The sequence below is a fragment of the Echinops telfairi genome, unplaced genomic scaffold, assembly GCF_000313985.2.
Source record: "Echinops telfairi isolate 266 unplaced genomic scaffold, ASM31398v2 ScPeMD7_7421;HRSCAF=8459, whole genome shotgun sequence".
Lineage (NCBI taxonomy): Eukaryota > Metazoa > Chordata > Mammalia > Afrosoricida > Tenrecidae > Echinops > Echinops telfairi.
In genome coordinates this window covers 9931804-9948205 of record NW_022111321.1, presented here as the reverse complement: position 1 = coordinate 9948205, position 16402 = coordinate 9931804, and the positions used below count along the sequence as shown (strand labels likewise).

General features: G+C 44.0%; 1 non-coding gene and 1 pseudogene across 1 annotated transcript; both read right to left on the bottom strand.

Moving 5' to 3' along the window:
- LOC115872222 overlaps positions 1 to 16402 on the bottom strand; it is an 84254-nt pseudogene that overhangs the window by 18407 nt on the left and 49445 nt on the right.
- LOC115872251 lies at positions 8347 to 8510 on the bottom strand. Its single transcript, XR_004047758.1, has one exon. It is a non-coding gene; the product is annotated as a U1 spliceosomal RNA (small nuclear RNA).

Genomic DNA, 16402 nt, shown 5'->3' with positions numbered 1-16402 from the left:
TTAAAAAAAAAAAAAGAAACCTGCATAAAGTTTGTCTGGGTCCAGAATCATCGGTGGGTCTCCAAGATCCATTGTATTGATTCTCTGTGTTAGGTGGGAAGTGTCATTTTGCAAATGGATAGCATTTGACAAAAAAATTAAAACCCCCAGTGGGAAGGGAAAAGCCCCTTCCATGGGACTGCAGTACAACTGGGGTTACCGGCCAAGAATGTTCACTAGCAGGGCGAAATGCCTGTCTGCACCACCCACACACCCATACGCTGCTGCTGAATTCTCAGAGGTTTGTGGATTGGCTCAATCTTGGCATGATTTGAGGCCCTGGGGATTCCTGGTAGGCCGCCGCTTCATTCGAAAAAGTAATTTTAGTTCAGAGATGATTTGAATAAAAACAAATGGGCCTGGGCATCTTGGTGGGCAGCATGGCAGGCTGTGAAGACTAGGAAAATACAGAGGAGAAATGCCCACGCAGGGTGGTCAAGGCCTTACTAGGAGGACTGAGCTCGAGGCAAAAAAGCTGGGCCGGATGTGCGTTTTTAGTAAAGTTTATTTAAAAGCACATTTTTCCTGAAGGTATTTGCTTGCGATGTCTTCTGCTGATGACTCAGAGCAGTTTCACCGAGTGCTCACAGAACAGTTTTTAAAGTTCTGAGCGGGGTGTTTAGGAATCAGAGCAGGGTGTGAACTAAAGACCCCAGCACTGAGGGAAGGATTTCTTTCTATAAAGGTAAGGACCCCTCCTTGGCAGTTCCAAATGAGACAGGCTGGCTCCCCACCACACTGCCCAGGCCCACTTCGAAGAACGGAGTAGCTGCATTCACCTTGCTCCTTCTGAGATCTGTGTGGCCGGGTGAGCCCAGTGGCATTTGGGTTTGGCAAACTTTCTCAAATTATTTTTCAAAAAACTTTAGGTTTGGCAAAGGCACATAGGATTTTTCTAAATGCCTTTTTTCCTTACTTGGGAACTCAAGGGTCCTTCAAGGAAAATTTAATCCATATGTTTCTGACTAATTTACTTTGAAGTCATCAAATGATGGTTTTGAAACAATGGATGCCCACACAATTCTTTTGAACTAGTTAATGAAATTGTCCCAGAGTCCTCACTCTGTCGCGTTCCCTTCCCTTCATCCAGAATGTAAACTTCTTATGGGTTAATCAAGCCAGAGAATTGGCAGCGGCACCTTTTTGTTTCCTGTCTAGAACCTTGTGCCTGTGAGGTTGTTCTAAGTGTTGCTAACCTCACAGCCCACGAGGACGGGATACCACAGTTGCTGTTGTCAAGGGCAGTGAATCCGTTCCCACTCAGAATGGCCCTGTGCACAGCCGACCCAAACGCGGTCCCCTCACTGTGCTTGGGCTCCTTGTGGCAACCTCCGTGACAAGCCACCATCTTCCTCTTTCTCACTGACCAAGCGTGAAGTCCTTCTCCAGACACTGGCTCGTCCTGATAACCTGCTCATGGTACACGAGACAGCCTCTCCCTTCCCACCTCTCTGGAACAATCCGGCTGTCTTTCAAGGGTTCTCATGAGGGAAATCGGGGGAGAGGACACACAAGGCAGGCAGTAGGAGCAGAGAAGAGGGTATTGGGTTTTGAGTGGCATGATAGGGCTTCTACGAGGAGCTCAGGGGATGCACTGGTTGAGTGCGTGGCTGCTAACCGAAAGACCCGCTATTGGAACCAAGCTGCCGCTCTGAGGGAGGAAGATGGGGCCGTCTGCTTGCATAAGATGACCACTTGTGGGCAGTTCTACTCTGTCCTATAGGGTCACCATGAGTCAGTATGCCTCAAAGGGCTTCCCAGGCTAGCGTCTTTATGGGAGTAGGTGAGCAGGTGTTTTCTGCCATGGGGGTTCCTAAGTGACAATTTTTCCAAGTGCAGCTGAGGAGTAGGACAGAGAAGTAGTTCTGCTTTTGAAGTATTCTGGGCACTTCTGCATGGCTCAGCAGGCCAGTCCGGAGCGCCACGTAATGTTGGAAAGGGTGCTGAGTGCACATCCAGCCCAGCTTTTTTGGCTCCAGATCAGTCCAAGTAAAACAACACTATTGGCACCAAAGAAAAGACAAGCTACCATCCAACTTCACTGGCCGCAACGTAACTCAGAAAAACATCCTCAGAACAGAGGCAAGCCCTAATTCAACCTTCCCTCTGAGTTACTCTAACGATATCACTCCTGCTCTCCTAGTCGGATGGATTAATGAAATGATATGACTTTGGATGATTCAGAGTGGTGATGCTATACCACACTCTGGGACACATTTTGTAATAGCCACAGTACATACATATAAGGAAAAACTCACGTTGAATTTTGCACTCATCGGATGCTTTTCTTAGTTGTATTTCATAAATAGTGTGTCCTGAAAAAAGTGGTGGAAGAAAACACCGGGAAAGAAGTAGGCTTCATATTCGTTGTGATACTAGGTGTCTAAATAATAACGTCAGGGCACTCCATTCCGTCTCCTCATGGACTCTGCCCTGGCTCTTGCTCTTTGCTACCCTGGTCACTGCCTTACACTCTGCAGTGCAGGGCATACGTCCACACGCTGTGGAAAGAATAAGGAGCCCTGGTTGGGGCAATGCCTAAATGCTAGGCTGCTAACCAAATGGTCCGCAGTTAGAACCCACCAGTGGCTCTAAGGGAGAAAAGAGCTGGCTGTCTACTCTCATAGCAATTACAGCCTAGGATATGAAAATAATAACTTATAATTTATCAAGGGTTCATGAATGTGCGTGGGTGGGGGAGGGAGGAAAAAAATATAGAGCTGATACTCAGGGCTCAAGTAGAAAGAAAATGTTTTGAAAAGGATGATGGCAACGTATGATTAAGTGTGCTTGATACAATGGATGTATGGATTGTTATAAGAGCTCTAAGAGTCCCCAATAAAATTATTTTTTAAGTTACAGCCTAGCAAAGTTCATGAGGCATTTCTCCAAGGATTGGAACTGACTTCACAGCACACACCAATAATAGGTCCTGGCCCTAGAAAAATGTCTACAGGCACGTATGTGTATGTGTGCATAATTTCCAGAAATTTGAGTACTCCCTCTCCCTCCACCAAATCTCATCTTTTAAAAATGCCAAACTCACCTCCATTAGAGTCCATTCTGACTCACAGTGACCTTAGACAGGGTAGGACTGCCTCTGTCGGTTTCTGAGACTGTAACTCATCAGGGGAGTGGAAAGCCTCATCTGTGTCCTGTGGAATGGCTGATGGTTTCGAACTGCTGACCTTGTGCCTAGCGGCCCAATGTGTAACCACGACAGTACCATGGCTCCTAATAATTGCCAATTTGGGGCTCTCAAATTACGTCCCTAGTAGTAATACAAAACAGGCATTCAGTACAGAATGCCAATCAATGCCACGGCCTGCACAATCTCTGTCCCCGTGCCATGGTACCACGCTGAATGTCTTGCCTGGCACAGGCAGAGAAGGCATTCAAGCCATGCTTGACGACCAACCCTTCCAGAAAGACCTGTCATGTCAATTAAGGCTAGGTAGGGAAGAAGGCCGGAGTTTGGGCTCGGGGTTGACCTATGAGTAGTGGGTGAAGAGTAAGAGAAGTGGCTGGCATAGTAAAAGTAGGATCATTATACACAGAAAATTAAAAGCTATTTACTCTTAGATCCCAGCCAACCGGAAAGGCTAGAAAGAAGAGTTACAGTTGTAAAGGACTCAGCCCCACGTGTCTGAAGCTCGGCGTGGCTGATCACGGCAAAAGATCAGATACTGTCAGTCACCAAAGCCTGCCAAGCTCTTTGTGGAAACCAGCCGACTAAAAGCCTGGGGGTCATAACGCCGGCATCCTGGGTGCATCCATCAGGGGCAGACTCTGCCCAAACAAACCCATCGCCCTGAGTCTGTTTCAGCCCCTGGGACCCCTGCGGGGCAGACGGCCGCGCCCTGGGATCTCGAGGTTGTGAGCGAGTCGAGTCGGAGTCAACGCGCTGGCAGCATTTGGATTTGGTTTTTGGAAGAAGACGACCTAAGGTCACTCGTCCTGTGCGCCTCCCACCCTCCTCGGAAGGCGCAGAAAGCCTGCTGGGTCGGGTGGCGTCACGCAGTCGCTCAGCTCAGTGACGGTCAGGGTCAGAGAAGGCCTTGGCTGGCTCTGCAGCCCGTCTCAGCCGGAGCGGCTGTGCCCACCTCCTGCCCAAACCAAATCCCTGACGTCACGACTGAAATAAGGCTGCCTGTGGAAAGCTAGCTTGGACAGTGAGCCAGAGACGTTGTCTGAACTGCCATTGTATTTACAGGGGAAAGTAAGCAACAGAATAAATCATCAAATAACACTCTCTTCTTTCTTACCTGCCCAGCTTGCTGTCTCCTTTGTGTTCAACACCGAACCCCCCCACCCTCCCCCCCACACCCCGATCTCTTTCTGAGTGTATTTCACCAAAGAAGTCGTTACAGCAATTTGGCATATAGATCCGCTGAAAAACGGATCAGCTGATCAGCTGTATTTGATCACGAGTGACAGGAAGCTTGTGTCTCCAATGTGACAAAAAGGGAGGGGACCGAGTCACTGTGGAGATAGGGAAGATGTCTTCATTTGATCTCTTCAATTTGGTCATTTGATGTCTTCATTGGCTTCCGCTTCAACGACAGTCTGTACCTACCCTCCTGCCGGTGGAAGCCAGAAGCCGTCTTGCAGCTCTCCTTCATGGAGCTCAGCTGTGTCAGCTGGGCACATGAGGGTCACGTCTCCCAGTAGGGTCTTTTCCCCCCAGGAACATTCTGGAAGAATGTCCTTTTGTTTGTGTAGATTAGGCAGGGCACACATAAGACTGAATTACCAAAGTAGAACATTTTCAAACTTGGAAGAAAAGAGCTAAAAGCTCCCCACCTCAATTTGCTGGATTATTTCATTGTTTGTCATGACACAAATATCCATGGTGCTAGCGAGTGAGGACGAGCCTGATCTATGATGCTTTTGTCAAAGTATGTGCTCATCATGGTTGGAACACTGATACAACGTGATCTAAATGACTGCTAGTTATTAGGATTTCGCTATCCTCATCTGGTTTCGGTTTCCTAGTTGCCTTTCCAGCTCTGAGCAAATGTAATGAGAAAGGAGAGGAAGAAAAACCACAATATGATTTGTGAATCTGATCTAGCACAGCCATCTAAATAAATTCACTTTCAGAGGACATAAAGGCTGAGGTATGATATGCTAAAAATTCACACATTACTCATCCAAGAATTAATACATGTTAATGTTAACGCTATGTTCAAGAGAGGAAAATTATTATTCCACCCCATCCTAGGACTCTGTGACAGCATCTGCATTAAGTAAACAGAGAGCAAGGAAGGAAGGAGGAAAAGGGAAAACCCGAAGATGAGCTGGAGGGATTAGGAAATGGGAGCCAAGATTTGGGGCAACCACCTCTCCTTTTCTTTTGCAAGGACCAAGATCTTCTCTGCCAGATCTTATCTCCCAGGATCCGAAGGTTAAGGATGACCGGGAAAGCCCCCAATCCATTTGCAGAGTCCTGACAAGGAATCCTCCATTGAATTCCCCCAGACTATTGGGCAGAATGCCTTGGCAAGTATATTACTGCTGATCCAGTTAGGTTAAAACGAAACACATTGTCATTTTTTCCCCTTTTGATCCGTTTTGAATTTGTTCTAGTTTCTACTACCTTCTGTTTTCTCTTGGATTAAAGTTTTTCTGTGTTTTATTTTGTTGTTGGTGGTGAGGCTCTTAAAAATGATTTTCTTTATATGAAATCCAGGGTAGGTGAAGCTTTAGCGACAGTAAATAGATTAATAATACCTTAAGGTTCCGGCAGGGGTGGTTGGTGGGTTCTAGGTGGGGAGCTAATTGGTGGGAAGCTAACTCTAATGGGTACAAGCATGAAGAACATGCTCTCAATCTGATTGTGGTTGTAATTACACAAGTACTTAAATATATTTTAGCCATTGAATTGTATGGTACATGAATAGTATGTCAATACAATCATTAATAAATAAATAAATGAAAACACCAAACAAAATCCTCCTGTGTTATTTTGTTATCTCCAACCTGGGACAAGGGCACCTGTTCTAGGTTTATTTGTTCAACTGTAAAAGTCCAACAATGGCAATGAGGACAGCTAGAACATGCTATGTGCCAGCAAGCCATGACATTCAGTATAGGCATCTTCTCTTATAACAGCCAGATATGGTAGGCTATATTATTGATACTGCTTTATCAAGAGGAAATCAAACTTGTAGAAGCTAATGACTTGCCCTAAGTCACAGTGTCAGTAAGAGGGCGGAACAGGAATTGAAAACCTGTTTGTGTCAGCACTTCCCCTTTAGTTTGCATCTCTCAGGACAGCCCCAGTCAGGTAACCACCGGAGAGAAGCACCCACAGGAGAGTAGGATGTGCCTTTCGTAGACCCATGTGCACCTCTCATTCTGCATACTTGGACAAAGCCCTTCAGAGCACTGAGGATGCGTCTCTTTCCTTGTCTGTGTGTCTACTTGTCTATCTCCTTTAGTCAACTGGAACTCCACAGTGAATTCATAGCACAAGTAGTGTTTGATATCTACAAAACCCCCCACTGCTATCGAGTGGATTCCAACTCACAGTGACCCTATAGGACAAAGAAGAACTGGCCCTTTGGCTTTCTGACACTATAATTGTTTCTAGGTATAGAAGGTCTCATTTTTTCTCCAGCAGAGTGGCAGGTGGTTTTGAACTGCTAATTTTGTGGTTATAGCAGTCCAATGCATAATGCACCACACCACTAGCGGTCTTGTTTGACATACCGTAGGTGTTTCATACATGCTTATTGGCATGTGCTCAAAATTATTACACACTCAGGGTGGATAATAATAATTAGGACTATGGTTTTGCTTAGTTAATTTTGCCTTCTCTTTCAGATGTTTAATAATTTGTTTGTAATTGCACACCAACTTTTAAAATGTAGGGAGGTACAGTTGCAAATGCAATTTGATGCATAATTGCCATTATTAGTCTTGGAATTTGCAAATTTAACTCTAATTTCAGAATTAGCTGTTGCATTGTATTGAAAAGAAAAGGAAACGTTTTAATTTAACATTTTAGTAGGAAGGGTATGCATACTTACTAACTTCATTATAAAACTATCATCAAGTGTTTTTTAATATCTATGCTACAAAATATAATTAGCATTTTGATGGAAGCTGTTGTAGTGCTATTTTACTAGAAACTTATTTTACACACTATCCCATTGTACTTAACTCAGTCCTCGGATGCCCTCTAGTGGTAGTAAACCGAAGGTAAATAATAAAACGAAGCAAACATCACTCACTGTGATCATGAGGTGTCGATAGGATTAGGTATCAGGCATCAAAGAACAAAAAAATCATATCATTGTGAATGAGGTGGGGAGTGCAGAGCGGAGACCCAAAGCCCATCTGTAGGCCACTGGACATCCCCTTACAGAAGGGTCACGGGGAGGAGATGAGCTAGTCAAGGTGCAGTATAACACAGATGAAACATACATACAACTTTCTTCCAGTTCTTTAATGCTTCCCACCTCCCCACCTCCCACTATCATGATCCCAATTAGCTTACAAATCTGGCTAAACCAGAGGCTGCACACTGGTACAGATAGGAAGTGGAAACACAGGGAATCCAGGACAGATGATCCTTTCAGGACCAGTGGTGAGAGTGGTGATACTAGGATGGTGGAGGGACGGTGGGGGTAGAAAGGGGGAACCGGTCACATGAATCTAATATAACCCCCTCCCTGGGGGATGGACAACAGAAAAGTGGGTGAAGAACAGTGTAAGACATGACAAATAATAATAATTTTAAAAATTATCAAGGGTTTGTGAAAGCGGGTGGGAGGGAGGGCGGGGAGGGAGTGGGAAAAATGAGGAGCTGATACCAAGGGCGCAAGTAGAAAAAAAATGCTTTTGAGAATGAAGATGGCAACACATATACAAATGTGCTTGACACACTGGATGTCTGTACGAACTGTGATGAGTTGTAAGAGCCCCCAATAAAATGATTAAAAAATGCTCTTTTAAACCTTCTGTAGTCTTGCTATCAAGATAACTTCTTCACCGCCCTATCAAACGTAGCATATATGTGATTCAGAAATGTTATTCTTTTTCAACATCTCATAAGAAATTGATATGAAACCTGTTCTCTCAGATTTGTATGGAACTAAACTATATTCCAGTACTCAACACCTCTGGTGTGGTTCTAGCTTATCCGACAGGACAAAACCAACTTTGTTTGAGTCTATCAAAGTAAATGTGGCACCCTTTAAAAAATATCCCATAGTATTAAGCTATTTATATAAAAGAATATGCACACACACATACACACACTGATCATACTAATACCAGGATAATTCAGATTTTTTTTTTCAGGGGAGAGCGCGAACACAGTCTCCCACTACCACGAATTACGCAGTCGAGTTTCCCACATTTGGGGAGATCGCAGGGGTCAGCACATCCGGAGTGCAATGGATAAGCCTCGCCCTGGGAAAACCACCTTCGTGATCATGGTATCTCCCCTGCCAGCTAAGTATGATAATTCTGATTCTGATGACAGTTTTAATTTCGTGAATAGAAAAAAATCATTTGAAATACTTAAAAATATAGAAACGCAAAACTCAAGAATACTTTCCCCACAAGATGTCACTATGAGACTGATGAAACATTGTTACAGACACACTTCTCTGTGATCTTATTAAAAATTAAAAAAAATTTAAAAGGCCCACATGAAGGCACCTAGTTATGAATTTAAGCACACACGTAAAACACATAAATTCATAGGCATCCAACATTTGATATTTAGATGTATCTATATATATATAGCAACTATAGGATTATTTAGATATTCATTGACATCTTCATTACATACATCCAAAGGAAGGTATAAAACTGATCATGTAAAAATCCATGTAAGGGTAGTAGTTGAATTTATTCATTCCTAGAAAAATATCCTAAAGGTGTATGGTAGGCCACTCTCTAAGTAGGTGATACATTTGTGGGTGGTCCCTGATTGAATTTACACACTTACCTGTATGAGTGTTGGTTAAAGGAAGCGTGTGGAATGAGTGATCTCTAAGCGCTGAACCACCTGAACCTTCGTGCCTGTTATTTCTGCTTTAAGTAAGCCTGAGGTTAAGAACCACGATATCCTACAGAGGTCAAAAGCCAGCTGAACCACCTGCATAACCTCTGGCAAGTTAATTAACCTCACGGATCCTGCTTCATTATCTATAAAATGGAGATAGAAATCCCTATCTCATTGGGGTTGTTGGGAGGGTAGATTGGGACAATGAATGTAAAGCACTTGAAACAGAAGAAATCCTCACTATAAAGATAGTAATTACTATTTTTGCTCGAGAGAGAAATTCTAATTAGAATCACATGTTACTTTTTGGTCACAGTCCTTCATGTATGAAAGACCCGAGTTTGGTTCCCAGAGATAGAATTCTCAAATAATAAAATTTAAGCATATGTGCACAAATTTGGACAGTTGTGATAATTGATACTCCATATGGCCTCTAATTAAGGTTGTGTTTGCTAAACTCAACTCTCTGTTTGAAGAGTGAACAGAGGCCTGGCCCTCTTTCCTGGAATGATTCTCTTCTGCCAGCGACAGTAACTGAAGTTTGCCTTAAGTATGGCAGCTGTACATAGTTAAACATCATTTGGCCTATTGTTAGGCAAACTGTGGGATTTCTTATCCCCTTCCGTTACTTCTGCTATATATTAATCTCTCTTTTTTTAATGCTTTCAATAGCTTCCCATGGAAGACATCTGCAGCTTGCTCGATCAGGCTGGAATCAGTCCCAGATGTCAGAACCAGGATCGTCTCATCACTAGCTCATCAGCCACACTTTACGAGGGAGCAATCGGAACACCAGGGTGGTGAAATGACCTGACCGAAGTCGTACAGCTGCTATGCGATGGGGCTGGGGGAAGGATTCAAGGGGCCTCATTCATTGGCAGGCACAATGGATGAGCAGGACTCCCCAGTGCTCTCAGAACCAGGCTGACCTTCCTCAGCCCAGGGGCTTCAAAGGCTCAGGTGGGGTTGGTGGAGAGCTGAACCACAGAACTCCTGAACTGCTCATCCAAATTAGTCAGGTTTTCCCAAGGGCTAGGAAGAGTTTTCAAGCACCACCCCGCCCAAAAATAACCAACCAAACAAAACAATTCTGTTGTTGTTGGATATCTCTCAATTTTTATTTGAGGGTGACTAAGTACCCAAACAACAACAACAACAACAACAACATTGCCACTCATTTCTGTAGGATGGCTTGGCTTTTGGGCCACTCTATGCTGATGGGGACTAGGACGTTTCAAGGACATGTGGCTTGACACTCCCGCTTCTCAAAACTGTGGTTTGGGGACCAGCAGCGCCCAGGAACTTGTCTGAAATGTGGAATCCCATTCTGAACCGACGCCTGCATTTGAACAAGGCTCCCAGATGACTATCCCACAGAGACAAGTTTGAGAGGCAGCGTATTAAGCCCCCAAGAAAGAACCGTCTTGCAGTGCTCAAAATCTGTTTGAATTCCTTCCTCATGCTCTGGTTTGGTTTTCCCAAGGGGAAAACAAGAAAAAGCCTTGGCACAGATGACAACAATTTATTTGGAACTTCACGAGTGATCGCTTTCTTCCCCTTTCTTAGATTTTTATTGACTCTCACGTGCGTGGCAAGGAATTCGTTTAGAAAGAAACAAACAACTGGACAGAAATATGCTTGACTGCATTTTTTAATGTATAGGAAGAACATGAATTCATAAGAGAAAAGTTGGATGACAAATATAGAAAGAAGAAAAGACACACTTGTGAATGCACCATGACAACTACTCTATCATCTTGGTATGGTGTTTGCCAGCTTCCCATAGGTGGGTAGCTTCAAAAAGTTTGTGGAACAATTGAATTAAGGGCTAAATGGAATTTTCCCACAGGCTATTTGAAGCCCCACTGTGCCAACACACACACACACATATGAGTATTTAATATTTTGAATAAGCAACACATTCACATGGCATAACATATACAGCTAAAAAGCATTTAATGAAATTCCTTTGTCCATCTCTGAATCTCATCTTTCCAGGTCCATCCCATCCCGATAGATGACTACTTTTATTCATTTTTGTGTTCCCTTCCAGAGATATTTTTTATGCATAACCAAGCAAATAGAAATATGTATTCTTTCTTCACTTTTAACACAGACGGTAGCTTATTCTACGCAGTTTTGCACCTCATGCATGTGTTCACAGCTATTAAATGGTCCACAATCGCAATGCATTCTGTAAATTGTGTTTTCACTCCTTATTTTACCATGTTTTTACAGTTTTCATAAATGTCATTTGAAATGGTCACACTGTATTTCATTGTAGGTATTTACAATAATTTATTTAACTTGTAGGGGTTCCTGAGGCACATTTGGATTTTCCCTTTAATTTTTTTTTTTGTGCCATAACAGAGACCATTCATGGTGAAATCCTTACTGCCACTCGGTGCTCACTGGGTGGAGATTGAACAGACACATTGACACCCTGCTGACAGGATCCTAGGGCAGCCCAGGTGCTTTACCGGCTTGAGTTGTTTAACAGTTTTTCTATTTCTGTTGAGTACCTTGTAACTTACTAAAATAATGTCCCTTTTTTCTTACGGTAGAAAGAAGTATTTATTGCTTGCAACCCAAAAAAGGTACAGCCAACATGTCAAATAATTGGGAAGAGAGAAAAAGATTGTCCTTCCAGGTGAGAAAGTGCTAACTCCATATATCATAGGAATCAAATGGGATCACCTAACAAAGAACGGAAGTGGGAGAACAAACAAAACAACAAACAAGCCTCCTAAGATCGAGAAAACATTGCAGGAACTGATGTCGTGAGACACTCAGACTTTGCGTACATTGCCCTCCTTTGTTTCAATCTTGCAATGCACTTACAATTCCTGATAAACGGACAAACTCACACACCTCGGCTGGGTGCCTTTGGTGTTGCTGTTCGGGACGACCTCGATGGTTCCTACTCAAAGTGAGTCCATGTACAACTTCATGACATGCTGCCGGGTCCAACACCGGCCACACTCCTTTGGATGTTAGAACTGGACCCACATCCATAGGCGGGACAGAACTTGCTCAAATTACCTGCAGTAGGAGTGTGAACACACCTCCAATCGGACAACCAATGCCTATCTCAAGCTGGATTTCTCCGGAAGATCCACTTCCCCAAACCTTATCAACAAAACACCCTTTGACCTGTTGCTCAGGGAAGCAGATTTTGTGGGACAAGGTGCACTCTGTTTCCTTGGTAATCAAAACTAAACCAAATGTCACTGCTTTCAAGTAAACTCTGACTCAGCGTGATCCTAGAGGGCAAGTAGGACGACTACAGTGGGTTTCCCGGGTTGCAAATCATTACAGGAGCAGAAAGCTGGTGGGTTTAAACTATTGCCCTTACCTCTGGTAGCCCAACACGTCATCCATTACACCATCCGGACTCCTTCCTTGGGTACTCGCATTCAGAACATGATCTTGGTCTCCCTTCTGGCCCTGATATCGGAATTGGTGGAACCGTCACAGGCTGCCTGAAACACCTGCATTAAGCGAACAGAACATCAGTATAAAGAACAACAGAGAGGGCTCAGCATCACGACTGGGAAGAGAAGCGTTGTCAGGGTTTCGGAGCCTAATCAGTAATCAGTTGCCTTTGAGTTGGTTCCAACTCATCATGGGCCCACGTGTGTCCGAATAGCACCGAGCTCATTTGCAATGACTGCTTTCTGGGAAGTTGCTCTATAGGATTTTCTTCTCAGATGCCGTGGAGGGGAGAACTTCCTATTTGTTAGCTGCTGACAGCATGAGGTGTTCGCACCAATCCTCTAAAGCTGGGAGGAAACTCCAACAGCTCAGAAAGCACTGGCTTCAGGGGAAGGCACACCGCCTACCTTCTCTCTTTAATAGACTTGGAAAGAACTGGACAAAACCAGTGCTCAATCAGAAACTGGTTGAGACAAATTCACCAACCGGAGCAAAATCATCGTCCCATAGATTTTCTTCAGGCAAATTCTCGAGCAGAAGGCAGACCGGCCACTGTAAAGACTGAAAGTCTTGTGCTTTGTGAGGGTAGCAGACATACATCCCGCGGGGAGCACGCACGCGTGTGGCTGAGTGGAAACAGTGGGAGACCATGAATCCTTTGCTAAGGAGAAGTGAAACCTGTCGTCCACTCAAAACCAAGATCAAAGTCAGCCTAGCAAATTCAGTGTCCCAGGACTTAGAGGAAAATTGAAACTTTACTTCTTTTTTGCCTGGATTCCTAATGGGAAGAGGCCTCAGGAAAGATGTGTAGACTGGAAGAATATGTATGCTAACTAGCATCTTGAAAACCGAACTTGTCAGTTACACGCTTGTAAGAAACGTATTTCCCTCCTTTAGCCTTCATATAGGAGCTTTGATAGCAGAGTGGTTACACAGTGTGTTGCTAACCCCCAGGTCAGTAGTTCGGAACCACCAGCCGCTGCAAAGTGGAAAGATGTGCCTTGCTACTCCTGTTGAGATCCAGTCTCTAAACGCCCCCGGAGCAATTCTACCCTGTGCTACACAGTCACCATGAGTCGGAATCGGCACCACGGTGGTGAGAATGCACACGGACCTGGTCAGACGGAATACACAGTATTCAAATTCACTTCTGAAAATTAACCAATAAAAACCTTTCACTTATTTTTTTAACGTATTTACATTACCAATGAACATTTCTAGATCAAAACAGAGCATTTTTGCATCCTCGAGGGCAAGATTTCAGGAGAGATTAAACACTAGTGGAGGTACCTGCATTGTAAAGTAGAGAACCCTAAAGGGGATGAGCCACCCTCAGCGCAATGGTTTGGCATGCCGATGGAATAATGGATTCCAACACACTGGCCATGGTGTGTGTGACCAGGACTCAGAGATAGTTACATTTTTTATACTGGTCATGGAAGCAGCTGGCATCACCGGCACAATTTCATAGATTTCCTGCTGGGATTTGACCACCCTTCTAGTTGGCTCTGGATAATTTTAGATATCTATAATTGTGTTAAGTGTTTTACATGATGCATAGCAAATCTGCAATGTTGATAAAACCTACAAGGGGGTTTCCTAAAGTTGGTGGGAAAATGTCATTATTTTTCAATGGATTAAAAAAATCTTCCTGATTCTGTGAATTTTTGAAATCCTCTTGCAGTGATGTGGAATTACTTGTTATAACTCTTCTACCCCTGGCACTTGTGATGCTCACCAAATAACTGGGTAGGAGTGTGAAGATGGACTGTAGAGACCTCTAATATGAGAGGAATGGCTGGTTTTGCTGTCTCCTGGGTATAAAGTAAGGCATTTCAGAAGCAATCAGGAAGAATGCCATGACAACCAAGAAAGAACGGTGGGTGTGATGAAAGTTGTAGTGCAGTGAAATTGCCTGTTATGGCCCTTCGGTCTATAGTTCTTTTTGTTAGGTACCATCGAGTCGGTTCCCACCCATAGTGACCACATGTTCAACATAACCACACACTGCAGGGTTCTGTGCCATCCTTCCCAATCTCCCTAAGCCTGAACCCATTGTGGCAGCCACAGTGTCAAACCATCTCGTTGAGGGCTGTGCTCTTTTTCATCGTCCCTCCACATTGTCAGGAATGATGTCCTTATCCAGGGACTGGTCTCTTCTGACAGTATGTCCAAAGTATGTAAGATGAAGTCTTGCCATCTTTGCGTCTAAGGAGCTCCGGTCATACTTCCAAGACAGATCGGCTTGTTTTTTGAGCAGTCCACGGCTCTTTCAATATTCTCCAGCACCACAGTTCAGATGCATTGATTCTTCTTTGGTCTCCCATTCCCAATGTTCCACTTCCACATGCATATGAGGCCATAGGGAATACCGTGGCTTGAGTCAGCCTCCTTTTGGTCTTCACAGTAACATCCTTGCTTTTCAATTCTCTAAAAAGGTCTTGTGCCGCAGATTTACCCGATGCAACATGTTTTTGTGGCAGTTGCTTCCATGAACATTATTGTGGATCCAAGTAAGACAGAATACTTAAAAACTCCAAACTTTTCTCCATTTATAATTATGTTACCTATTGGTCCAGTTGTGATGATTTGGTCTCCTTGACATTGAGTTGTAATCCATACTGAAGGTTGCAATCCTTGATCTTCATCAGCAAATGCTGTAATTCCTCCTCACTTTCAGCAAGCAAGATTGTGCCATCTGCATATGGCAGGTTGTTCATAAGCCCTCTGGGTGCCACATTCTTCTTCATATAGTCATCTATAGGTTTTCTGATGATGCTCACCATACAGAACAAGGATGCAGAGAGCATGTAACTCTGACACACACCTTTCCTGATGTTAAACCACGAAGTACTCCCTTGTTCTTTTTGGACAATTGCCTCTTGATCCATACACAGGTACCACATGAGCATAATCAAGTGTTCTTGAATTGCCACTCTTGTCTAGATTATCCATAGATCGTTAGGATCCACACAGTCAAATGCCTGTGCACACTCAATAAAACACAAGTAAACATTTTTCTGGCATTTTGCTCTGAGCCAAGATCCATGTAACATCAGCAGTGACATCCCTTGTTCCACGACCTCTTCTGAATCTGGCCTGAACTTCTGGCAGGTCCCTGTCAATGTACTGCTGCAACCATTGTTGGATCATCGTCAGCAAAATTTTACTTATGTGCAATATCAATAATATTGTTCTATATAGTTTGAGCATTCTGTTGGGTCACCTTTCTTTGGAATGAGCATAAATGTGGATCTCTTCCAGTTAGCTGGCTAAGAGGCTTTCTTCCACATTTCCTGGCATAGACGAGGGAGTGCTTCCACAGCTTCATGAGCTTGCTGAACCATTTCAATTGGTATTCCATCCGTTCCTGGAGCCATGTTTTTTGGTTAATGCTTTCATCGGTTTTTGTAACTCCCACCAAGTGACTGGGTGGAAGGATGCAAGTATAGAAGAGTGTAACTCATATATTTGTCAGTGTTGCCATTCAACTGGGAACAAAATGAGAATCAGGAAGAAAGAATCCCCGAACCATCAAGAGAGAAGAGCCACCAGTGAAGCCCATGTGAGATCCCGACGTGAAGTGGTGGCAGCAGCAGATGCGGCAGAGGCTGCAGCACTGAGATCATGTGAGAGAACAGATGGGCCATGGTGAGACCATGAGACAGAGTGGGGAGCTTCCTTTCCCATGGAAGGAGTAAAGCTTCCTTGGCCAGGAAGCTGGTTTGCAGATTGGGGTTCCCTTTAAGCATTCCTCAGCACTAAAAGAGCAGTGTCTCACTAACAGGGTAGAAGTCAAGGAGCTGCATGCCTGAGAGGCTGAGGATTAGAGAGAGACATGCCAGAGAAGAGGCTCTGCTGTGAACAACAGAACTGTATCCTTTATGTTTTCTGATCTTGACTTGC